At 39.9% G+C, this 25234-nt stretch overlaps 1 long non-coding RNA gene across 1 annotated transcript in view; it reads right to left on the reverse strand.

Annotated features, from left to right (window-relative positions):
• Positions 1 to 11490: 11490 nt before the first annotated feature.
• Positions 11491 to 25234, reverse strand: part of LOC140647432 (uncharacterized) — a 42096-nt gene continuing 28352 nt past the window's right edge. Inside the window, exons 4-8 of the long non-coding RNA XR_012040764.1 lie at positions 17449 to 17572; positions 17010 to 17216; positions 16059 to 16190; positions 13953 to 14322; positions 11491 to 12687 (exon numbers count right to left, since the gene is read on the reverse strand). This is a non-coding gene — a long non-coding RNA (uncharacterized lncRNA). The remainder of the gene's footprint in view (positions 12688 to 13952; positions 14323 to 16058; positions 16191 to 17009; positions 17217 to 17448; positions 17573 to 25234) is intronic.

Genomic DNA, 25234 nt, shown 5'->3' on the forward strand with positions numbered 1-25234 from the left:
AAGAAAGGATCCTCCTTCATGTAAGAGAGATGTGCGTGTTCATCAAGGTTATCAAGAATCAGACTTGAGCTTCTACAGGCTGGCACTTAGAATTGTCTAAATGGGTAAAAAAGCCTGTTTTGATGATCTAAAAAGGCTATAGAAAGACAGGCATGAAACTATGTGATTGTATTGGGGTAATCTACAAGTAATAGCTGAATATCTGTCCCTAATTGTTCAGAGAGATGTGCCAGGTTATTAAATTAACAATCATAAGTGAAAAATGTCCTGGGGCTCACACTGGTGTTTGTAGGAGGCCTCTGCCCATGTAAGATGTTTCTGAAATTTCCACACACCATTCCAGGATGTGTGTCACGGCCTCTTCTGAGAAGCATGAAGTCACTTGGCCTTTGGCCTTGTGACTTCCAGCACACCCCAGGAAAGCAGTATCTCATCAGGAGCCATGGCCTGTAATGTCTTCTTTAATTACCATTCTAGCTGTGCCAAACTATATTAACCCTTACTAAGCGCATATGCTGCCACGCTCCCCGAGATGCCTATGCTCAGGGAATCTTTGAAAAGGCTTATTGCAGTATCTGTTATTATCGGTAATGCCAGCATGAGTGATTTCAGTCTCCCCAGTAAATAGTTTATGTGCAGAATCGGATTTATTCTTTTGTTTTTCAGCATCTTTTCTATAAAACATAAAGTTTTACAATGGGATAAAAATCAACCAAATACAAAGTCTCTACGGTCAAATCAGACACAATTGTCTCGTACTCCATTTCTCCTATGACTTCTGTGAACAGTTTGCTCTTGAGCGCAGGATGACGACACCAGAATGTGACCGTGACACCACAAGCACTGACAGTCTGATCAGACCAAAGGTGTTACTGTCACAGACAGGGTAGATCTGGGCTTAGCAGAGATATGCATTGAACCCTTTTGAGCCCTGTGCCAGATGGGAAGGTAAAATGAGTCTTTCAGTGCCATCACCCTAATGTTCTCTAAGAAAGCATGCACATTTCCATGTCTATGACAGTCACTATATGTGGCAAGAAGCACTGTATTTAAACAACTATTTCTACCTAGAAATGTGTACAGCATTACATTCTACTTTAAGTGACACTGATGTAAACACAGAACAACTATACTGAAATTAGTTTCCTCCTGATTTGCACCAACATGAAAACATGATTGACCTGTCCTTTTTATCAGAGCCCTTACCTTTCATCTGGAAATTCAGCCAATTGTTCCAGATGAAATGACATTTGACTAATGACAGGAAACCAGCGTCAGAAAAACAGCATATAACATACCACATACAATACACATAGCAATCAATCAAGACTAAGGCATTATGGCAACCATACTATTTATCACTGCTTAAAACCTATGTAAAGCTTTTCTCAGGGGGGAAAAAGGAGAAAGAAGTCTAAATTTTTCACAGTAGGCCTGAGAAAACAATTCGTTGCAGAAAGTGTTTTAAAGCACTTTTCTGAGTGTGTGCTCATTTAATCTGCTGCTGCTGTTCATCCTTGTCCTGAATTGTTGGGATGAGTTTTCTGGCCCACGGCTCTTGGCTGAGAATGGCCCTCTCTCTCTTCTCACAAACCACATCAAAAGTGCATCAGCTGCAGCACAACTTAGACATTTGTCTTCTTAAAATACTTTTCTCAAAGTAAATACAACCAGCAATCATAAAATAACAGCCCCCATTTGCAGCTGTAACACAACGGCATTCTATTATATCTTGGATCCTGGAACCAAGTATTTGGTGGGAAAGGACCAGGCCTTCCTGGGCACTGCAGCCACATTGGGCTGTACTGGGCCATAAACTAGCCTGTCCACTCCAAAGATGATATTGAGCAATATTGGAAACTGGTCAGTGGGTTATTCTGAACCTGTTGCTGCTTCAGTCATGAGAATATTGGTGGAGAAAAGAACATCTAGCAGAAAAGCTGGAACTCATCATACAAGACATCTTCAATATTTCTTTATGGATATGCTTTTCCAGCTGCTCTTATGCTTGTCTTGAACTCCCTGACAAGGAGATGCTTGGTCCTTCTGTTGAGAATAGCATTTTCCTTGTTCCTAAGAGTTTCACTGGGAAGCCATCACTCGACCCACCGCTGCCCGCCAGAGCGACAGTGAACTGCTCAGAACCACGAGCAGCTCCTGCACCTCCGGTTTAGGGCCTGGCTCCCCAAACGGTGATCCCAGGGCTTGCATGGGCAGCTTTGCCAGTCTCAGTTCCTGGCCTCAGTCTCCGCCTCACGGAGCATTCAGCCGAACTAAAGTCCATTAAAATGGTATTGCACAAATCTGTACTGACTTCACCCTGCATGGTGTGCACACGGTGAAGAGCCAACAGGGGAAGGCAAAGGGGAGATGGGGGATAGGCTGTGCCATGTCTTACAGGCTTTGTGGATAAAAAGTATCAACTCTGGCATGTGAAGGGGAAGAACTTTTTGTATTTCTTTCTGTTGTTGTAAAACAAGATGTTCTTTGAATTCTTTGGCAGGGCCTTTAAGCCTGACTGGAGACAGGCAGCCAGTGGGCCTCTTCGAGGGAGTACCGTGCTATTCTGGTACTCACCAAAGTAACTCTGAACTTTGAACTTTTCTGGTTGACACCGAAAGAGCGATGAGGGGGAGAGGGACAACAGACTGAAAGCAGCCTACCCACAACACATAAGAAACATGAAGCAGGAGGACCAAGAGGGCTGTATGACTGGCTGCTCTCTGGAGGACTTTAAACGCTAGCATGATCACCACCAGACTTCTGGTTCATGTTTCCATGACCTGAGGCTACCAAACATTTTTCAATTTACATAATGCAGGATTTGTAGGATATTCAGCAAGACAACCCTGGGCCCATCCTACAGTTATCTGTATAGATACAACATAAGTGCAACTCTTCAATATAGGGTCTTGCTGGTAAGTTTGGCTAATCAGCTCTGCATTGGATGTGCTAGTCCATACCCAGATGCTTAAAGGGAATAAACTCTTCTACAAAGATAGATTCTGCTCCTATACATGAAGGAATTAAATAGGAACATAGCAAACACTCCTCGAAGCAGCCTACTGACTCCTGGAGGTAACTCCTGTTCAGTAGCAAAGCCTACATTAGATCTGATTCTGTTGCTTCTGCTTCTGCTGGGAGGTTGTTCTGGAACTTCAGATGATTGATGGTAAATGTCTTCCTTCCAGATGCATAACAAACAAGCTAGGTTATCTCAATGTTAATGTTTTCACCAATGTGGTAAGTTTCCGGGAAGGCAGAAAGAAGCTGATTTTAGTAGATGACTGAAGAAATAATCCTACCTTGGATACAATTTCTGCAACAGAAATTGAAAGAATAAACATAATCTGATACCAGAACCAAGAGAAAAGGAGTATATACCAATGCCAAAATTATAAAAAGAGAGGAGAGATTTGTGGGGAAAGATAGTCCTAGACATAAGTACTTCCGATGAGTTGGTAAATGGAAAAGAGTACCACTGAAGATGCCTGCAATCTGGTTTACTCTTCCATCAATCCATTAGATATTTCCGTGGTACTGTGTGCCATTATTACTTTAATTTGATGTTGCCACTTGTATGTCATGTGAAATACCATTTGAATGCCAGGGCAACTGAGGTTCTGGCACACACTGTTGACAGCTGTTTTGAAACTACAAATATGATGTTTGCTCCATCTGGTGAAGTTGGAGTGGAAAAGTACAGTGGAAAAGTATAATTTCTCTTTTGGGACTGCTGGGAAGGGTTTACAGTATCTAAGTCCCTTATTCAGGAAAGGGACTCTATAATGAGCTATCCATATAGATACCCTTGTAAAATCACAGCCAAAGATTGATTCAAGTATTTCTGCAAAGCTGGTTCGTTCTTTGTAACTAGGAAAAATGACATAGAACATGAAAGAAGAGAGATGTTTAAATGAGTGAATGAGTTAAATCAGTGACTCAATAAATTATCTAAAAATATTTTTTCATTCATTTTCATGACACAGATGTGACTATGCCAAGCAAGGCATCATGTGTACTCAAGCCTAATAAAGTCAGTAACCTATGACTCAGTGGCAGAAGTGGCAGCTGGCCTCCTGGAAGCTGCAATGAATAATCAAGGGATTGTTGGTTTTGGGCTAATGTTGTAGACAGTACCGAGTAAGAGAGTGAAACCACAAATAAGGTGCTTTAGAAAGTTTGGAGCAAAACAGCCAGGTGAGCAGTGTTATCTCTGATAGCTCCAGATCTGAGTATTCTTCACAGTTCATTTTGGTGTGCGTATGTGTGGGAAAGTGGGTGATCTGGGTGTCTGCACTGATCTGGTATCCTCCTAGTCCTGTGGTTTTACCAAGAGAAAAGTCGTCCCTAGACAGAAAGACTAAACTAGCAACAGAAAAGACTGACATGGAGTCTATGAAAGGACATGTTTCCTTTTTCCTTTTCCTTTTTTAAACAGACATGGAGGTGTCAGACTGTGGAATAGGAGTGTCAGACATAGTGAAGATACTCTGGGTTCCTGAACTGAGTCAGGATGATCATTCAGTTCTGAGAACTTCAATATAAGTGGGTACTCAGCACTCCAAAGATAGTGCCCTCAGTACTTAAGGGAATCTAATGAGGAGCTTGAGAAATCACGAGGTCATCTGTTAATTCAGACACAAATTTTGCTTTCAAATTAAGGTTAAAATGGCAGACCTTCTCTCAAGACTTAATTTTGGTACACATAGGACCACGAGAGCAACCGAGAGAGCTGAAAATACTTCACACAAGAACTAAGGAATTCTTTTCAATTGTGCTCCAGTCATTTGGTTTTATAAGTAAGCAAATAAGCACATCCACATTAAAAAAAATAAATCCAAATAATATTGATTTGTTTTTCCCCCCTCTAGAAAAGAAGTCTCAAGGCAAACCCAAGAAATACCTATAGAAGATAGTAACAGCACCTACTGGGAGCAGTATGTTTCAAACCCATCCCTCACCTGGAAGTGTGTAATCCTTAGAAAACTGCTGCCTCCTTCTGCTTCAGTTTACCCTTTGCCTACCAAATTCTTGGAGCCTTTATTTTGCAATTTGCTGCACAATAGTCCATCTTTACCAGGGGAAGAGAAGAAATGCTTAGCCCTTTCCAACCTGACCCAGGAAATACTTGGAGATGTGAGATGTAGACTTGATGTCAGTGGACAGGGCTGGACCTGCACTTAGGTATCCCACTTTCATGACAGGTATCAACTGCCCAACTATTATATGTAAAAATGGCCTTTTTAGCTGCACTTTGACAAGGCAAGCTGTTTGTCAGAACCTAAGATTTACTTACTTTCCTGTGGGGATGCAGGATGTTCACGTGTACATCCATGATGAATAACCAATGGTTTTGAAACCGTCTGGTTGCCACAAATGAGTGTATATATTTATGAGTGTATAATGTATAAATAATTAAAAATGTACACAGTGACATTTTAAATTACAAAGAAATTATAATTCAGGCTTTCATTATATTATTATACCATGCTGAAGCTAACAGTTTTCCATTACTCCCTGAATAATATGTAATAATGATTTAGTGTTCAGAATAAAAAATTGAAATATCCAAATTCAACCACAGAAGTTCTGGAAACCATATAACATCTGGGTGCTGAGTAAACTTTAGACCACCCAACCATCATATGCCATAGGTTCTGCAAGTAAAACCTCACTAGCTTCTAGAAGTCTGAAGTAGTACTTAGTCTTTCAAAGCTCTTCAGGAAGGGGGAAAACAGAAAATGAAGATTTCATAGAGGTAAAATAGTAATTTTTAACTTCCCCTGATAATTATGTGGGTAAGAAGCAATGTTTCTTAAAAATAACATATCAGGAATACACAGGGCACTCATTTAACAAACAGTATCTTATTTATGATCAACAAGGTTTCTCTTCTTAAAATGTGCAGTGAATGGAGCTGACTGAGTAGCTTTGAGATATTCTCAATTTTCTTTTCCTACCAGCAGCTTTCACTTAATGTAAACTCACTCTGTGGCAGATACTCAAATACTTCAAATATGTAATTTTCCCAAAACTAAAGTCAAGTTCTTTTGCTATTTCTTTAACATTGATTAGACTGAGTGTCAGAACTCAATTAAGACCATCTGATGATGGAGCTTGCCTGGGGAAAGTGAATACCTCAACAGCAACATTAATATTTTATTTCAGATGGAGAAAGTCTTTCTGTTGAGGTTGCACATTTCTGTGTACTGGAATGATTTGGATAGAATTCCACCCCAAAAATCTGAACACTTACATTTTGTACTTCTACGTGCTACAGGGCCTTCAACAAGGAGTTGTAGTGCTGTCAGGCTGTCCTAGGCTCTACTGAATTTTTTGAAATATGACCAGAGTGGAAGTTTATTTTGATGACCGCCTTATTCTTAGTTGGCTGATTTTGGCAAGGATTCCTGCATTTCCATGAAACAACGCCACTGGCTTCAAATGAAAATACAGCCTTGAAATTGGAAGTGAACAACGAGTACGATGCAATGCTTGAACAAGAATATGCTCTGGACCAGCCACAGAATGAAGTACTCAGTAGGAATCACCATTTTAAGCACAAGGGTGAAGACAAGTCTGGATTTTCTATAATAACCATCACCAAAGCATCTAAGTGCATCCCAAGTGCAGCTCCAATCAGCTTTATCAAATATTCTGTTCTTCCTTCCAGACCCTGTGAAGCTTCACTATTCTGGGCACTGATGTACTGATGCTGGAGAAGAAAGGGGCATCTCAATACCTTGCCAGCTCCTCCACTGCAAAGGGGATTTGTGGAACTGGACAGAGGTGGGGAATGCTCCATCCAGACCTTGAATAATGTGGTACAGTGAGGTCAAACGGTTGTTATGTGGCACAACACAGCCTTAAAGAGGGATAAAGTGTGGACACAAGAGATCCTCAGACGCTCACTGACTCCACCTTTGCTTCACAGACGTATCCAGTATTCATGGCTGGCTCTCAGTTCATTGGAAGCACTGTGTCTCCAAAAGCCAGAAGGATGAAAATACTTGTGGAAACTTAGAAAAAAATCAATAAAATGCCAATAACCAAACCAGTCACCTTCCCAGCCAATCCTGCCACCTCCTTATGCATCATAAAATACCCAGGATACTTTTATTTTAGGAGGAACAATCTGGATTGATAAAGAGAAACCTGAAATATTTGGAAAGTACTACTCTCAGGAATAAATGTTGCATGAGAAAGGCCTACAGTTCCAAAAATGCATCACTCCTTGAATGCTACAGTGTGTAGTACAATTTGGCCAGCTTTATTTTCTAAATATGCAAGTGTATAAAGTGAATTTCTGTTTTGCTCTGAAATTAAGCAAAATCAACTATATTTTTATATGGCACTTCTTTATGAAGAATTACGAAGCCCCTAAAAACTGAAGACTTCTTGTAACTATAAAAATGTACTGGTTTTATGTGACACAAATGTGTGAATTAAGAGTTTTTGACTGGACAGGACATGAAATCATTAAGAAAGGATCATGCTTTTCACAGAACAAAAATTTCAACAGATGATATTTAAAAAAATAACTAACCAACCCCCTTCTCTTCCACTCCCCTTTTTTCAGACACATTGCAACTTACTTAATTAGGTTTGAATTTCTTGAGATTGATAGTATTACCATTTTAGCAATTCTCCCGTCATCCATAAAGTCTGCTATGAAGTCTAGATCCAGCTTTACAATGATACACAGTAAGTAAACAAAAACATAACTTAAACATTAGAAGAAAATCAGACAGAAAACATATGCCTATTGGCTGCCGTTTCAGGATAGTATAGGCAGTGTCCATGAGTCCCATAACTGAATATTTAACTTGCTTTTATTTAACTTATTTTGTAGTATCACAAAATGTGCCATAGAGTCTTTGGCTTTGATTTTGCAATGGCATCTGCCTGAGTAGATCCTTATGGAGTCCCCTTCCTGAATGAGAGTTTAGATACTGTAAATCTATCCCAGTCATCCCTAAAGAGAAATTGGACTTTTCCACTGTCTGCACTCAAACCTCAGCACCTCCAGATGTAGCACGCATCACAGCCTTCACTTCAAAACAGCTGTCAAGAATGTGTGCCAGACTTTCAACTGTCATGCCATACAGACAGGATCCCACACGACATACAAATGGCAAAATAGAATTAAATAATGGTACATGATATGAGAAGAAAAATGTAATAGAGTTACAAAATGGTAGCGGTCATGCTCACTGACTTTACAAAATTCAAAATTTCTCTGCTGGAGTGAGTTTAATACGAGACAGTTCTAAAAATCATGATGTTAACATGTAGCTGCATTTGTTGAGAGAAGAAGAATAACTCTACTTGCCTAACGTATTTTAAGAAAGGTGTCCCCAAATTTATCTGGACTGATAACTTGTCTAAAATACCCGTAGCTATTATTTACTGTGTATATAAAGCTCTTCTGTTCATGAGGGATGAGGCATAGTGAATAACTAGCGGCCTTCACATTGTGGTGTAAAAAAACCCTCTGAAACTGCCTCTATATAGAATTTGGAGTGATTTCATCAATTACTAACACTCTTCCTAAATATAAGTAGAATTTTAGTTAGTAGTGCATTTGACGAGGCAGATTAAACTGACAATTTTCATTAGTCAGACATACAACCATTGTAAAAATCTTCCAAACCAAAAGGTTAGTCTTAAGAAACTAGGCACTGATGTTGGCAGGTTCAGAGATATTTTTTCAACTTTATACAACAGTTCATCTGTGCCATTATAAATGACTCAGAAAGTAATATACTGAAATATATACTGATGGCCTGACACTGAAAGAGGCCAAAGAATAAAGAAAATTTAGATGGTCCTGATCAAGTGGCATTATTTGTCAGATGCTATGACACCAGAAGCAAACAACTTGAACTGAAACTCAGGTAAATACTAGGAATTAAGTTTTTCATTGGATTTTGAAATAAACACCATCATAAAAAAGGCTATTCAAGAAATATATTGTGAGAATTATTTCATTAAAGATCTATATGGCAAAGCGTTTCATTTTGTGTAATAGCACTGTATGTTATTAGTTATACAGTATCAAATAAATTGAGGAAGAGCCCTCTCAGAGGACCCTCTAGACATTGCTTTTCTACAAGATCAAGTCAGGCCAGATGATCTAATAGTCCCTTGTGACAATAACATTTATAAATCTATGAAAAAGTTTAATAAAATATAAGACCAAATATGATCTTGTATTTCTAAGTCGTTTGAGCTTTAACCTTCCCCCCTCTCCTTTTTGTGTTTATCTCAAAGTAATTCAGCTTTTTATTTCAGATTTTCTTGCACACTGGTTGCACTGGTTGTCCACTTTCCTGTTGTGATTCTTGAATTCAATAAACTACCAGTCGCAGTTTCTACTATGGCTGTGGTCTAACTATTTAGGCTCCTTATAACTATTTGCAAATGTAAATAGAACGTTTAAAACAAGGTATTGGATCACCAAAATCCATCAAAATATTATTTTAAATGAATAATGTATGGATTTTTCCCTACCTCCTCATTGTACGACTTGCATGTTATCTTAAAAACTTGTCCCTTGTTCTTAAAGAAGAATCCCATTAACTCCTCATTGATATAATGCCCTGACAGGTTAGCTCTACGTAATGAGATAATTTGATTATTATGGTATTTTAGGTAAGTCCTGCTAACCAATAAATGTAACTTTAGACACCACCACTCATTATATTCTTTGTTGCCTGTTAATGTAGCCTGTCCTTTTATTCCTGCCAAACGGTACTCATTTACTTGTTCAGAGTGAGAACTTTCTATGTGCCAATTAACTACTATTTCTTGAGGGTCACTCAATAAATATTCCACTGTTTCAATATTTCAGTTTTTATTGAGTATCACTCATGTTGGTCAAGGAATTCTGACAATGTTTTCCTAATACGATGGCAACTTTTTTATTATAGGCCATCTAAAACTAACATTTTAGTTGCAGGATGGGTTTGCCTTTTTTCTGTTTTTGAAAGATTGTAGTGACCATGTAAAGCTAATACAGAGGTTAGGCATTTTTTTGGTTTTTTAAATTAATTCAGGGAATATTCCGCAGTAATAAGAAAATTTGTATGTTCAGTTGCTACTAATGAATATCAGTTGAAGAATCTACATAAAGAGATGGACTAAACTAGTATTCTTCTGCTTTGTATCCACTTAACAGCAACAGGAAGCACGCAAAGAAAATTGTACTTACTTGACTTTTGTATAACCAGTTTCACAGATCCAAAGAGTTATGTTTAAGTGAGCTGCCAAACCTGGGTTTGGTGCCAGCCTGAGCGCTCTCGGTTTATCACCACCTGACCTGCTGCTGCAATTCTAATGCCGACTTTCTTGCTATACACTCACATTTCCTTAAGAATAAGATTCCACAGTCACTGCAGCATATCCATGTTTTCCAAGGTGTAAGCCTCAGTTAAAATACGCCTGGAAAAGACTACAAAGCAGCCTAATATTCACCTGAGTTTCTACCTGTGCTTATAATCTCCATGAGGTATTGGAATCACTAACTTGTTGTGGGTATCTGTATCTAAACTGACAGCATCCACTGTAGCCTGACACTATCCCAACTGGGTTCCAGCAGAATTCATGCCAGTGGGCACAGTCTGGATCTGGTTTGGAGGATGGTGATGGAAATAGGGATTGTTAAAAACACCCCATTATCATATGGTCTGGTAGTTGGCTACAGTGCTGTTCTACAAACATGATTTAGTACAGATGTTTCATTTAAACTCTAGGTTTATAAAGGTACACATTTTTTTGGTTTATTCTGATTATAACCACAGTCTACTCCTCCCCAGTAATCAACTGCTAGAATTTGTCAAATGTTGTCATTTAATATGTGGGTCACTTCCAGTGCTGTGTTTGTTGCATGGAATGCTCCACTTCCATAGAAACAGATGTTTTAACTTAACAGCAAAAAGAGCTAAACAAGTGCATGTGAAGGCGCAGTGCAAATAATGTGTTTCATTTCTGTTATTTATAGCTGTCCGCAGCTATCATAATTTTTTTATTTGAAAATTATTAAATCAATTACAAGAAGTTTATTTGCAGATACTGCCAAGAATGGTGCATGCTAGGCAACTGCTTCTGGGGAAAAGTGCCTTCTTCTGGGCCATTACAGAGGCGTTTAAGTGAAGTCAATGCATTTCTGAAAGACTACAGTATGACAGGGTCTATACGCTGAGCCTCAGAGTATATGCAGAAAAAAATTACCCTTTTTACATCTCCCAGCCCTTCTGGCAGATATGCCAAGTGGTAAGGGTGGTGGAGCTAGTACTTACTTAATTCGTCAGCACATTTGAAAAGGGCAAGGCCAGCTGAGATGGTGGTTAGAAGGAAGACTCCAGGGATGGGGCTCTGGCTGGAAAAAGGCTGGGCTGAGAGGATGGGTTTGTTCCTTCTTTCAGTTTGATTTGACTGAAATACATCCCACCTAAACTGGGAATTACAGTTGTACGAAAAACTAGTAATAGTCTTATCTAGAACGCAAAGGCGAATTATTTTTTTGAAACACAGAACTATTTACACATACCATAATGAAGTATCAAATCAGCCATCTGTGAAATTCTTTGCTCTTTTAAATCCTACCTGACTAGTTTCAGGTGACTGTAGGAGCCACTGATTTTTATAACAAAAGTTATGTTTGAAAACGAGCCATACTACACACTTTCCAAAGCGTACAGACAGCATAATTTGTAACAGTGCTGTAATATTCCACATCCAGGGGTAGATCACGTAAAGAACGAGCTGCGTGCAACCAAGGTAAAGGCTGATAGCTGATACTGTCTAACATCATTTCCCAAACAAATCCCGTAATTTCTACACTTGAACCGTGGGCAAGGCTGAAAGTACAGCCCAGGTTATTCCAAAAGTTCACTGTGTTCCCCTTCACGGCCCACCCAAACGCCCTGGACGTGTACTCCACCCACCTATACTGGGGTTTCTGTGCAGAAGACAGAGCCAGGCCAGATGAGAGAAATATCTATGTTTGGAAAGCCTCCGCAAATGTGGGACACAAAAGCAGTAAACAAATCAAACGGGATGCCAGACCAAATGTGTTCCACATTTGCAAAAATAACAACGTTCAGTCAGGAAGAAAGGTTTATGTGTCTTCTCCTCGTACAATCCTTCCCAAGGTACTTTCTTTCAATCCCCCCAAAATTAAACCCAGCACAGACAGCAGCAATATTTGTGAGTATGGAGCATCGACCAAGCGCATTGCAAAGCCACTGACAGCTGCACGTGGCTTGGCACGAAACACAGCTCCAAGGCGTGAGCAGGTGTTTCCTCCCGCAGTCCTCCTCCGCGCCCGGGCACGCTCTGAGGGATGCGGACGTGCCACTGCTCAGCACCGCTGGAAGCAAGCGTTCGCGCCTCACCCGCCATTTGCACTGGACCCAAGCTCTGGAGCCAGGCTGGCAACTTCTTCCCATGAAACTCTCAGATCTCTGCCCCCACCGATGAATTCCTGTGTGGGAACATCTCCAGATCATTTCTCTAGCCATGAGAGGGACCTAGGGAAGCCTGCCTCCGCTCATGTCGGTGACCGAAAGCCTCTCCAAACATCTCTTTGAGGAACTTGCGAAACCACGGGAACCAGCGCACCTCTCCTAGGCTGTGTACACAGCATCTGGTAGCTCCACGCTTCGGTGTCCAGTAGCTATACTACAACAATAAGAAGCAAGATGCAACTGGAAAGCATACAGGCAGTATGGGATAGAACTGCTGTTCAACATCAAATTTACATTAAGCGTTAAATGTAAAAAATATAAATTACTGAAAAGTTTGTCCAAAATTTCTACTAATTCATTTTTCTATGAAAATCTTGACATGACAAAAAAAATCACTTAGGGCTATTCATTAAAGGTGTGCTTTAGCACATCCTTAATGAGAGATGGGAATTTTGGAAAGCTGGGAAATCTGGAAAGCTCTTACAGCTCTCTTCAGTGTATTTAAACTGAATATTTAGTGTCTGCACATAGTGAGTGAGCACAGTTCAACCCAACCCTGCAATAAAGAAAAATAATGATGTCAGTTGATATTTTAAAATCCTACTCTTTACACAAAAATAAGTAAGTCATCGTGATTGTTTGGCAGCAGATCAATACGAAGATATCTTGCATTAATATATTATATATTTAGGGGTATGGGTATATTATTTATTCCATAAACTCAGCCCTTTCCCTGACTGCAAGTTTTCTACAGAGCACGTGCTATAAATTTGTTTTGAATTCATTTTTGTCTTAAGATTAAAAAGTCAATTTATGGTACAATTTACATGAATGAGGGTAGTCATTTAATACTTGAAATTTAGAATTTCATTGTCCACCTGAGTCAACTATCATTATTTTTAGTCTTTGTTGGATAACTTACCCTTTATAAAGTGGGCAGAAGGGCTTCATTAATTTACTGGGACTTTCATTAATTTAGAAGTCTGGTTAAAGAAGGAAGATGTATTATACTAGCGCTGGATAAGCAGATTAAAGGAATACTAGGGCATCACATCTTTTTCTTGCTTTCTTAACTAATAAAATCATTCTTTTCCGATATATTTATATGGTCTTCATATTTAATATAAGCTCTCTTCCTGAACAAATGAACCAAAAAACCATACTGCAATAAAACCCAACTGATTTAGTAGACCTCAAAATCCAGAATCCTTTTTATGCATCAGATATGCACAGTTTTGCCTGCGCATTATAGTCACATATATTTTTCTTCCCTTGATACAGTTATTTGCCATAGAGTTGAAGTCTGGAAAAAAGATTTGAGGATCCAACTTTAAATATCAATGAGAAAAAAGTCTTACTCTGTGACGTTAGGTGTGGCCTCTTCCTGCTTTTCTTTCTATTACACCTATTTTCTGTTCACTAGCTAACTAATCCTCAGGACAAACCTAAAAAGTAAGGAAAAAGTAATAACAAACTTACAGCTTGCTTTCTGTACCTGGCACCATAGCCATGTGTCTTCTACCAAGCATTTCCATGTTCATCAACTCCTTTATTTGCTGCAAAAAGTAATGGAAGAAAGTATCCTCCTGCAGAAATCCTGTTTTTTTCAGGGATTCGTGTGCTGAATATCCAGGGGTTCAAGGGAGCCTCTTGCCATGCCTGCCTTCTCCATGGGATTCCTTTCACTCCTCTGACGTGCGTGCCCATGCCTTCAAGGTGAAGGCTTGCAAGCAGGTCTTTGCTCACTCCCCTTCTTGAATTTTTTATCATTTTACCTACATTTATACCCTTGTTCTCAATTCCACAAATGTAACCATCCGTGCATTGCAAGCTCCAGAATCTTCTTGATCTGAATGACAACCAGACAAAAAGAGAGCTGATATGGAAAGCATTTTCACAAGGCAAAACTATCCTGTGACAGTAACTTGATAATAACCATTCTCATACAAAACTGAGTTTATCTGTCACCCTCGCTGTTTCCATTAGGTTGATTTCTATTTTTTGTCTTCTTCAGTACCACCACTCACACTGTTATTTTGCAGGAAGGAGTCAGACACAAGAATAGAAATTATATGTACCTCTGCGTCTGTCATCTCAGCAAAACCCTCCTCCCACTTTCAGCATGTGCTTGCACACAACATGGGGATGAGGAAACGCATCTCCTTTGGCGAGCACCGGACTGCGTCCCTGGGAGGGAAAGCAGCCAAGCATGCATGGGAGGTATCACCTGCAAAAAGCCCCAGCTAAAACCTGACAGCTGTAGTCTTTGACTTGCGTCTGCCGCTACTGCGCACCTGCCACAGCCCTGCTCCCAATGCACCACCTGGCAAGTACTGACATAAATGTTTAAAACTAACAAACACGCATGTGATGGGTGTATGAATCAGTTTGCTTTTCCTCCATTACCGTATTTAACATGCGTTCGCTAAATTGCAAGATTCAAGACTCCAGGCACCTCTGTCATTCCCCTTGAGCCCTCTTCACACACCCCAATCACATATAGCTCCCAAAAACATATAATTACATTAATTGGGACACTGCTGCAACCCATAGGTAGATATGTTTATATGCTATAAACTTCATTTCATTAAAATAAATGGAAGATCTAAAAAAAAGTAAACAAAAAATGTAGGATGAACAGTAAAGTCAGGTGAAGTCCTGGACGAAATGTCTTCAAAATCTGATTTTTGTTTTCTTCGGGTGTTTTACCTTTCCCAGGTAAAGGTTTTGTCTTCTGGGAAAACGCATTCGTCCTAGTGCTGCGTGCCGAGTCCTGCCAGCCCCAGGACCCCCGCCCCCGTAGCAATTCTCCGAAAACCCAAATCCTCGCCGGATCTGCAGCACTGTCAAATTTGGTAGTGCTGCGGTTGCTTTTGTGGGAAGATCAAGCAGTTAATTCACAAAGGGTAGAGATAAATTAACGCTTTCTAAACTACCGAAAAAGACTGAGGAAAAAGGGATTTTTTTTCAATTTCTATTTAGAATTTCAGAAATAAGCTTGTCTATTAAAACCCACGCAGAGCTAAATGCTATTTCATTGAAACTGGCATGTCTGGGAAAAAGTCAATTGGACAAAAAATCCACAAAACCAGTATTTCAAAATCAGTTGCTTTCATGCTAGAAAGCTGTCATTTAGAGGTTTTCAAGATAGCATTTTGTGACGTTGTATTTTGTATTGTATGTTACATTATTTTATTATGTCTTGTTAAAAGCAGAAGAGTTACTTTACATTTTCAGAATCCCTAAAGATATTATCATTAAGCTCACGTATAATTTTCACTGAAACATCTTTTATCTCCTTCCTAAGCCAAAAGACCTTGTGTTTGATAATGAAACAGCTGGACACATGGATATTGCATGTGCATAACATACATTACTGTTACTATACCTGAATAAAGCAAAAATAAAAGTTATACAAAAATGAAAATTAATATAACACAATGCAAAAATTACTTTTAAAATCTACATTAAATTTTACAATAACTTCAATATACTTGTCATCAAAATAAAATTTAAAGGAAATATTTCAATATAGTCCAAAGCAACATTTTCATTAAAAATATTTTGTGAAAAATTTCTACTCACTTCTATAGGGAGTAATCAGGAAATAAGCTTAACTATTCATCCCAGAATTAGGAGATACAAACATCCACTTCTCTTTTATTGTTTATGTGGAAATATGAATTCTTGTAAATTGATGTTATTCACCTTTACTTCCTGTAAAATAATATAAAATGATAAAATATATAAAAATGAAAAATATTATAAGATAAAACTGAGGGAAATATCTCAACTTAATACAGCTTTTTTCCTAAACCTTAAAATCTGGAATTTCTGGAGTTTGTGAGAGCTACAGAAACGTGGATAATTTTTATTATATGTCTTGTGGGAAACTCCTTTTACCTGTTTGGGGTACAATGACAAACTCAAAATTCCACTGAGATGCCAAAATGCTGGTTTCCACTGCTGGAAAATTAAAGCTCTAACTTTCACTCGATGGATCTTTGGTTTCCGCCCCACTGAGGAACTGAGACCTCAGCACCGATCACTCATCTCCCTGTCTCATTTTACAGAGGTGCAATGAAACATTGATTTCTTTATGCATTTTAGCTTAGGATGCTAGCCTTCAGGTATTAATCTGATCCTCGTTTTCATTTCCATGGCTGCAGAGAAACATTTTATCCTTTTAAAGGAGTGGACTAAATGCTTCTCTCACCCTATTTTTTTATCTGGCCACTTGTGATTACATCTGTAATCTTTTAATCTCCCACACAGTTTTCCCAGCACATCACGACCCAGGAGATGACATGTTGTCCTGCTTGACTATGCAGCTGCAGCCCACAAAGCCCTTCAAAACGCTTTTGAGCAAAAGCCACCTTGTGAGACATGAACAGCACTAAGCATGAATTTCTCTGGAGTTATAATGCAGGGAATATTTGAAATGACATTCAGAACTCCATTTTACAGGCAGCTCACACAGTTACAGTGAGTACATGCTTTACGCAGGCTCTGCTCAGGATTTTCCATGGAAAGTACCTTCAGCCATATTATCCATGCGAGATGCATCGTCACAGTTCCCCACCAACAAAATCAGAATCGCAGCTGAGCTGCTGCTGGTTTTCCCCATACATATTGTATCCTCTATGGTAAATCCATTCCGGTCACATCCTTCTCGCGATGCTGACAAGAGGGCTGAGTTGTCCAGCAGCAGCAGGAATTGTCTGGGCTGCGGTCAGTCACAGACTGCAAAAATCAAGCAAAAAGCAAAATCCTTCTTGCACCTGGAGTTAAAGTGGGAACAAAGCTACATCCAGGAACGCAAATGTTTTCCCACCCTGTTTTATCTCCAGTGCGCTCCTATCAATGAGCTTCTGTTTCCTATTTGAAATCAGTTCCCTGAACACACAGTTCCTATCCTATAGGTCTGCTCCTATATGCTCTGCTTTCCCTCCCTGAGAAAAAAATGTATCTGTACCAGGAGCTTTCATGTTCTCTGAGCCTCCTTTGCAACTGCTGTCCGGTTGCCGACATTGCCTAGCAAGCAGTCTCCTCATGAGGAAAAGTATGTTCATCTCCTGTTTGACAACTCCAAGCATCCTCTGGAATTAGATAACAAAAAGAATTCAACTGAAAACATGATAGCACTGAACTTTGCAGACTCTATTTTCTAGTTGTCCATTCATACCATGATTCAATTTTAATTAAAATCTTGCAAAGTTTTCAGACAATTTTTTTTTCCTTGGGAAATGTTTTTATTTAGCAATAATGCTAATTTAAAACAAATTTCCTGAAACGTCTTACATTTCAAATCCAAAAGAATAAATTAAATGAAGATAAGTGGTTTACTGTTTTAGAAACATATCACCCCATGTTGATAAACACAGGATTCAATGAAAATGAATGAAAACTGAAAAGATATGAAGTGCTCATGGATGCAACATAACTTCACTTCCCAAACCATCGTCGTGAAGTAAAGCCAGAAGGAACCCAGTAGGATTCTCCTAAGCTCAATAAGCTTTAGATTAGATCAAATTAGGTATGAATCAGAAGTTCTTCATGCTCACTGCAGAGCTGATTTCTACTCTCCATTTTCCCAGGATAAAAAAATTGGTTTATCTTGAAGACTCACAGGATATCTATTGGAATCGAGCCTTCGGAGGGTGAGGAGACAGCAGGTCTGCAAGACAACAGCGTCCCAGTGCACCCGTCAACAGTACGGGGGAAAGGGAGAGCCAGGAAAATGTCTCCTGCTATGAAAACAGAAATGCTACAATCTCACTTTGCTCATTATGGAAAGATGGCCACCATCTTTTCTATCTTTGAAAAATAAAAAGATGAATCAAAAATGTTATTATTTGCTCTGATAGTTATAATGATAGTTATAATTCAGTCTTTAAACCTGAAAGTTGGGCTGCTAAGGCATTCTGGCTTCACCATTTTTCTTAATTTCTATGCAAAAGTGAATTACACACGTGCGCTTGGAGTTACTGGAATTATTCCACTGTGTGGCTGCAGGCAACAGCAATTTCCGACAAGTCAGTTCCAACGTCTGACTCTTATTTTTACCTGGTTTGGGGGAGTTAGTCTATCTGCTGGTGGCCCCCACGCAGATCCAGGGGTTTTGCTTGCTTTGATAGTTTGTTGTCTGCAGAACCCAGTTAAATTCCCTGGCAGGTTCAGACCTCCTTTGGAGAAGTCAGCTGGGGAAAGTCATCTTCCCCGCCAGCGGGGCACCACCTGCTCTGCACTGTGTTTAATGGCCTTTTGCAAAATTCAGTAGCTGTCTCAAGAGTTCAGAAGAGAAATATGAGGCTTTCATTTAACAAAGTAATGTGATTACTTGGAAAGCAATCCCTTGCTAGGATCTGATAACTGCAACAAAATTTCCTACCAAATTTAACAGAACCCCTACTTAAATCAATCTATAAGCTTGTGCTTAAGCATTTTGTTAAATGAAGACTTAAGCAGAGGAAGACAGTGTCTGTGTGCTCTTCTTTGGGAACACTTCAAATTGGGTTTGCGGCCCCTTACATCTTTCATACTGTTTGTTCCCTAAATCAGAACTATCATATGCAGAAAAAGAGAAACAATAGAAATTGCTCATGCTGGAAACTGTTTCCAAGCCATATTTTTCTTGAACAAGACTCTAAAGTTATATATTACAAGTAAAGTTAAGTTTAAATATTTTCAGTCTTAAGGAGTCTAAATGTTGCCATTGTGCTTAGTAAACTAATTCTGGAATGCTTGTAATCCCCGGTTTGTTTATTGTAAGTGTGTTTCCTGAAGATTTTGCTTTTGCTTCTTACATATTGGAATCTGTAGCTTTTTTTTTCTTTTTAAAAATTTTATTATTAACCATGTGTATGCAGGAGAAAAATCCTTGTATGTTTATAAGCTCTATCTCTTCTTTAAGTCATTGTGGGGAAGAGGGTTATTTTAAGAATGGGAGGTAATATAAAAGCACGATTTGCTTTCATCAGACTTGTCTCTCTATCCCTCTTCTGCTTCTAGCTCTGCATCTAAATCACCGCTTTCCTCCACAGCTTGGAATAAATGTTTACAAGACACAATGCGGATTTTCCTTATGGGCATGCAGAGTCAGCCTAAGACCTGGGATTTAATGCTGTGCATAGATTTTATGCAGAGATGGATAAATTTCACCTGAAATAAAAGACGAGCAAACCCAGTTATCTGTGTATTCCTACGTACACTATCAGCTTGTCTCAGTTCAGTAGATGAAAGCACACATATTTAGATTAACACCTGCAATTTAGTGGTGGGTAAAAGATTTGTAAAACATGCCAACTGTGTAACACTTCATTTGTTCATTTTTTCATTCAAGCTAAAACCCCCTGTTCTATAACGCACTGCTGATGGAAAGGCTGTGTTCTCAGTGAGACATTGTATTTCTCAGCGAGCCCTGACATTCCAACAACAGCTTTTGGTGGTCTAAGCACAAAGCATTCATTTCCTTGGAGAGTCAAAGGCTATCACATTTGGGCCCAGCCTCCCAAGGTGCAGCTCGGCAGTGCTTCCCTCAGGCTTGCCACGAAGAACGAGCTTTGCATGCAAAGACCGAGACACCACAAGATGCTAAAGCGGCACCAGCTTGCCCTCAGTGCAGAGCAGCTTCAGCAGTGCTGCTGGAGAGCTGATCACACCTCCTTTTAAGCATGGTGCATAATAATGTTGTTTTTCGTAAAATTACGAACTATTAAATCTGCGTGACATATAGATGAGAGAAGAAATGTTCACAGGCCCACTGTAATTTATGAACATGTGGTGCGCAGATGTTACATGCGATTTTTCTTCCCCTTACTTTTGAAAATTTGGATTACATTTTCTCTCCTTCTCTCTCGTGTTCAAACTCTGTACTTCATGCTTTATTAGATGTCTCAGCAGGGTAAATGGATGATTAATAATTGTCGATGACAGAAATTTGGTTTCTATAAGCTGTGGAGTGAAAGATAAATACAATGGGAACAGTCCTACCTATGTATGGATGCTTATGACAACTAAGCCTCCTTAAGACTGTCTGTGTTAGGGTTACCCATGATTTATGGGGATGTCACCACTGTCCCTAGAAATGGAAAACCTCTTGCAATTTCTCTTATTGTAATCATCACTTTTTCTTCAGATACCTGGGGGGAGGGCGAAATCACCCCCAAAAAAAGGAAAGAGAAAGAAGGAAAGAAAGAAAAAGTTAACTTTCTCAGGGTCAGGAAATATTCCATAAAACCCCAAAGTCCTGATACCAGCACCATTAGAGCTTTTGTCAGAGCAATACACACTCTGTGCTGCCATCTCTCAATTAACCTGTGAGAACACACTGTCAAAATGAGACCATGGTTTGCATGTGCAAGGATCCAGGGCTGAACTATGGGTTCACTGCAGACTCTCGTCCCCAGTTCACTGTTGCCTTGGGAGGAAAGTCAAACAGACGGTTCTGAATCCCTCCTGAGCAACCATGAGCCATGCTGTCCTGATCTGGATCCTGGAGAGCTATATACCAAGGTAAGGTTTTGCTTCAAGACCATTTCTTTTCTAATGAGAAGTGGCTGGCCACAGCAAGTTAAATCCAATTTCCAGTCCTTTAAATTCAAGGAAGAGATTTTAACCGATTAGGTAAGTCAATTGACAGGAATAACTCACAGCAGTTGGCAAGCTGAAAGCCTTCCCTCATTTTGAAGTCTACCATATTCTAAAAGACAAAATCCTCATTTGCAGAAATACATCACTTCTGTTTCTTCAGGTCATATTTGTTGTATAAACAGCAGAAAGCCCCAAGAATTTTCTTCGTAGTTCTTTCTAATTTCTTTGGGTCTTCTAAAAAATACATAACTGTTGCCATTGCGATATTGCTTTGTTTCTAATATCAGCTATTGATAACTGCAGAACCCTGAAGAGAACTGGAAATCCTATATGCAACAAAGTATACCAGACAGGAACAGAGATGAAGGAGAAGCATAGCTGAAATATAACCAAGGGAAGTCAGCTGTAATGGTTGAAAAAAGGAAATTTGCCTTACAAATATATAACAACCTATTTCATAAATCTAGTAGTACTACATGTGCTAAACAAATTACAATCTCTTACTCATTACTCTGTAATAAAGGTCCTTTTCAATATGTAAGCAACTACTGACAATAATTTTCTCCCTTAAAACTTTTGTTTTGCAAACAAATAAATTTTCTGGAAACTTTCATTTCTCCTGAAGTTAAATACTTTAAAAACTACTACAAATTTCTCAGACTCTTACTGTTACAGTGTCATCTCCCTTTGGGTCTGTAGGAGCACAAAAACTCTCTGCTTTTCTGCATCTTTCTTCTCATCTCCACGAAATTTTCAGGAGTTAAATTCGCATGTAGAAAGAGAATAACTCCTTCACACATCTGGTAATTTGTCTGGGAAATATACTGATACAAGAGATCGCCTGCTTAAGAACCACAGCTGAACTATATTTCTATAAATTATTCTTACTAATTAGTAATTATGCATATTGATGGAAACCTCATCTGATTTTTGTTTCATGAGATTATGCAGCCTGATGAAGGGTTTTTTAAAAAGGACAGGAAGTCCACTTTCTGTTTGCAGAGGAAATGTCTATCATGTTAGGGTTTGGCCCTTCCACTGTTTCTTTGAGTCCCAAGCCCCTGTACAACTAAAAACCTAAAGCAAGACTGACTGAAAGCACGGTTGATTTGAAGAGGCAGGAAGGGACTGTATGCTGCGAGAGGTTCAAATACTCTGCACCGACATACTGGCCTCCTCCTTCTCCAAGACTTTAGAAAAAATAGCAAATTTATTTTCTCCTATTTGCCACTTTGATCTGAGCTGCTGGCAAGGCATTCCTCCGCAACAATATGAATTACCAAAATCAATAGAAAACTCCCCTTAATTTTAAATGGGTTTGGAACAACTTGTTTTAAACATTACTAAATTAGCTTTGATTCGGATCGCAACTTAACTGTGGACAGAAGAGATGGAAAAGTTAGAAATAGGGAACCTGTGCCAAATGTTCCTATGAACCGTCAGAACTGGTTTCGTTACAGAACCCCACTGCATCGTGCCGAAGCGGAACGACAGCTCGTAATTGCTTCAGCAGACAGATGAGCCTGAGGTAGGGCTGCACGCACACGGCGGCTCCGTGGCTGGCAGGAGGCACTGCAGGGACACCCAAAACTGCTGGTCCTCAGTAGAAACTCTGAGAAAAACTAGTAGGAGAATCTTCTAGGCTCAAAAGGGGATATAAAGCTCTTTTGACCTGATCTCACCTGCTGCTGAGGGCTTGGAGAAGCCCCGACAGCGTGTTGCCCTCGTGCTGCTCAGGCTGCAGGCAGGGCCCTGGCACCTCCCACCGGCTGCGGCAGCTCCTCCGCAGCCTCTCTCCATGACGATAAACTCCTTCTCACGCGAGGATGTGCGACAGTCACCGTCGTGATCTCAGTTTTGAACCAGGGTTTCCAGCGCTGACGCCACTGTTACTTTCAGCTACGCAGGCAATTTTCTTCAGCTCTGCCCACAGCAGACCGTCTTTCATCTCTGCCCTCCCCTCAGCACAAAGAGGGACTGACAGAGGATTACACAGGGGGTTAGAACAAGCTCCATTAGGAAAAACAGATCATTTCTTACAGGTGGGAACAAATATGTTTTAATTCAGAGATGTTTCCCTCCAGAGCAAAGCTCTCATTTAACAGTCTGACGCAGAATGTGCCCCTGCGCGTTTCCACGCCGAAGGAGGGGACCGAGCCGACCCCGCAGTCCTCCAGCGGTTTCCCGGTGCTGGAGCACGTGGCTTTCAGGTTCAACAGCGAGGGCAGAGGGAGCAACCCTTTCGACTTTCTCCAGCTTCCAAAAATTGCTCAAACTGGCACATTCTCAGACATACAGAATAGTAACCTCCTACTGTCCCAGAGCACTGAGCAGACCTTAACTTGTTTTAGGATTATCAGTAGCTTTCAAGCCAGTGAAAAACGAGAGAGACAGCAGCCCCTGTATTTTGTCTGTTCTTAAATCTGCATGCTGCCCACAAGGCTGAGATGGATGTTCACATTAATTCTAGGTCAGTGGGTTGAAGACGAGTAAGTAGATTGGATAGGTTTGGAGTCTTACCACCCATGGTGGCTCCTGTGATGGTCTTGAAATCACTTTACCACCTCTGAATTGCATTATCGTATAGCCTAGTCATAGGCATTACTTTCTAGTCAATAGTCTTACAGTCTATCTTACAGTCTAGCTCTATAGGACAAGGATAGCGGGAGAAATGTACTGGAAGGAATTCATGCCACCATGGATGTCCAAGTCAGGCATACAACATACAATATAGATGTGCACAGGAATACGTTTCTGCTGTTCCACACCTTATTGCTGTAAAACCCATCTCTGAGAGCTGACTGACTCTGGAAATGTGCACATTTACAACACAGAGTAACGACGTGCCAGTATTGCAAATATTGACAACTTGCCCAAAATCACATCTAGTTTTCTTTTCTGGTTTTCTCTCTTCACCATAGCTGAGACAGCGTAGTTCTCCCAGGTGGCTCAAGATGATGGATACTGCAGTTTTTTCCATAGAGGCTTGCAGATAAAGGGACAATGATGATCAGAATAAAGCTATAATAGATATGAGAGTTCCTCTGTTTCGCATCTGGTTTTTGACACTTATTAAGCTACTGATTGAACAGCTTTACAGAGTTCTTTTTTCCTCAATAAGCAGCTTAATAAAAAATACTAATTAATGAACAATAATCCATAAAGACAGCAATGAATTCTTCCAGATATTTCTGATCATCTCACGGTTCCCACCAATAATGTAGAAGAAACCATAAGAAGGAAAGATGGAAGGAAAGGGTAGTTATCAATATTGTGGTTGTTAGGCTTCCTTTTGGAGTCCGGCGTGCAGCCCCGCTGCAGAGAGAAGACCTGTCTGGCTGGACCGCTCACACTGATGCAAAATAACCTGTGTCCTTATATTCTATATCCTGGACTGAGATGTACAGGAGGATCTGAAGTAGTATCACATTTGGGAACAAATCTCACTCACAGCTTCTGCTTTCAGTCACCTCCAGAATCCTCAGGTTAGCAGCCAACCATGAGGCGTGAAAGAAAGGAGAGCATGCATTTTATAACTGCTAAGAAGAAACTGAGCACTTACTACCTTATACCAAAGGATTCATGCATCAATTTAACATATTCTTGCTTTGTCTGTTACATTTCAAATATGCTGCTGTGTGCTAATGAGAGGGAAAAAGGGGACAAGCTTTCTCCTTTCCCCAGTCGATCTGAGCTGGGTGCAAAAATGAGACTCTGAAAAATCTAACTGGTTCCAGCTGGATCCTACGGAGCCTATGAAGGACTAGTTCCTCTTAGGCAGATTAGAGGAATGTGAATTATTCTTATGTCATGACAGTGACAACCACTCAAAGCCCCTACCGTTGGGAAAAGTTGTGGGGGGCAATAAAAGAGCATGTGACAGAGAATAGAGGAATTCTCTTGGGGGTAAAAAAAATCCACACAAGAGACTGCAATAACTAGATGCACACAAGAGTGGACTTCACCGGGAAAGTATGGAGAGTCATATCCCATGAGTTATTAAAAAGTGGACTGGGCAATGTAATGCAAAATATGCTGTATTGAACAATCTCTCTTTAGGAGCAGGAAGGACACAGTGAACTATCAAGTCATTTTTCTTATTATGCCTGTCCTTTATTGCTTTTGAAAATAACCTGGCTTGCCAGACAGATCCTTGCTGTGGGACAGAA

Source organism: Ciconia boyciana, chromosome 2, assembly GCF_034638445.1.
Source record: "Ciconia boyciana chromosome 2, ASM3463844v1, whole genome shotgun sequence".
Lineage (NCBI taxonomy): Eukaryota > Metazoa > Chordata > Aves > Ciconiiformes > Ciconiidae > Ciconia > Ciconia boyciana.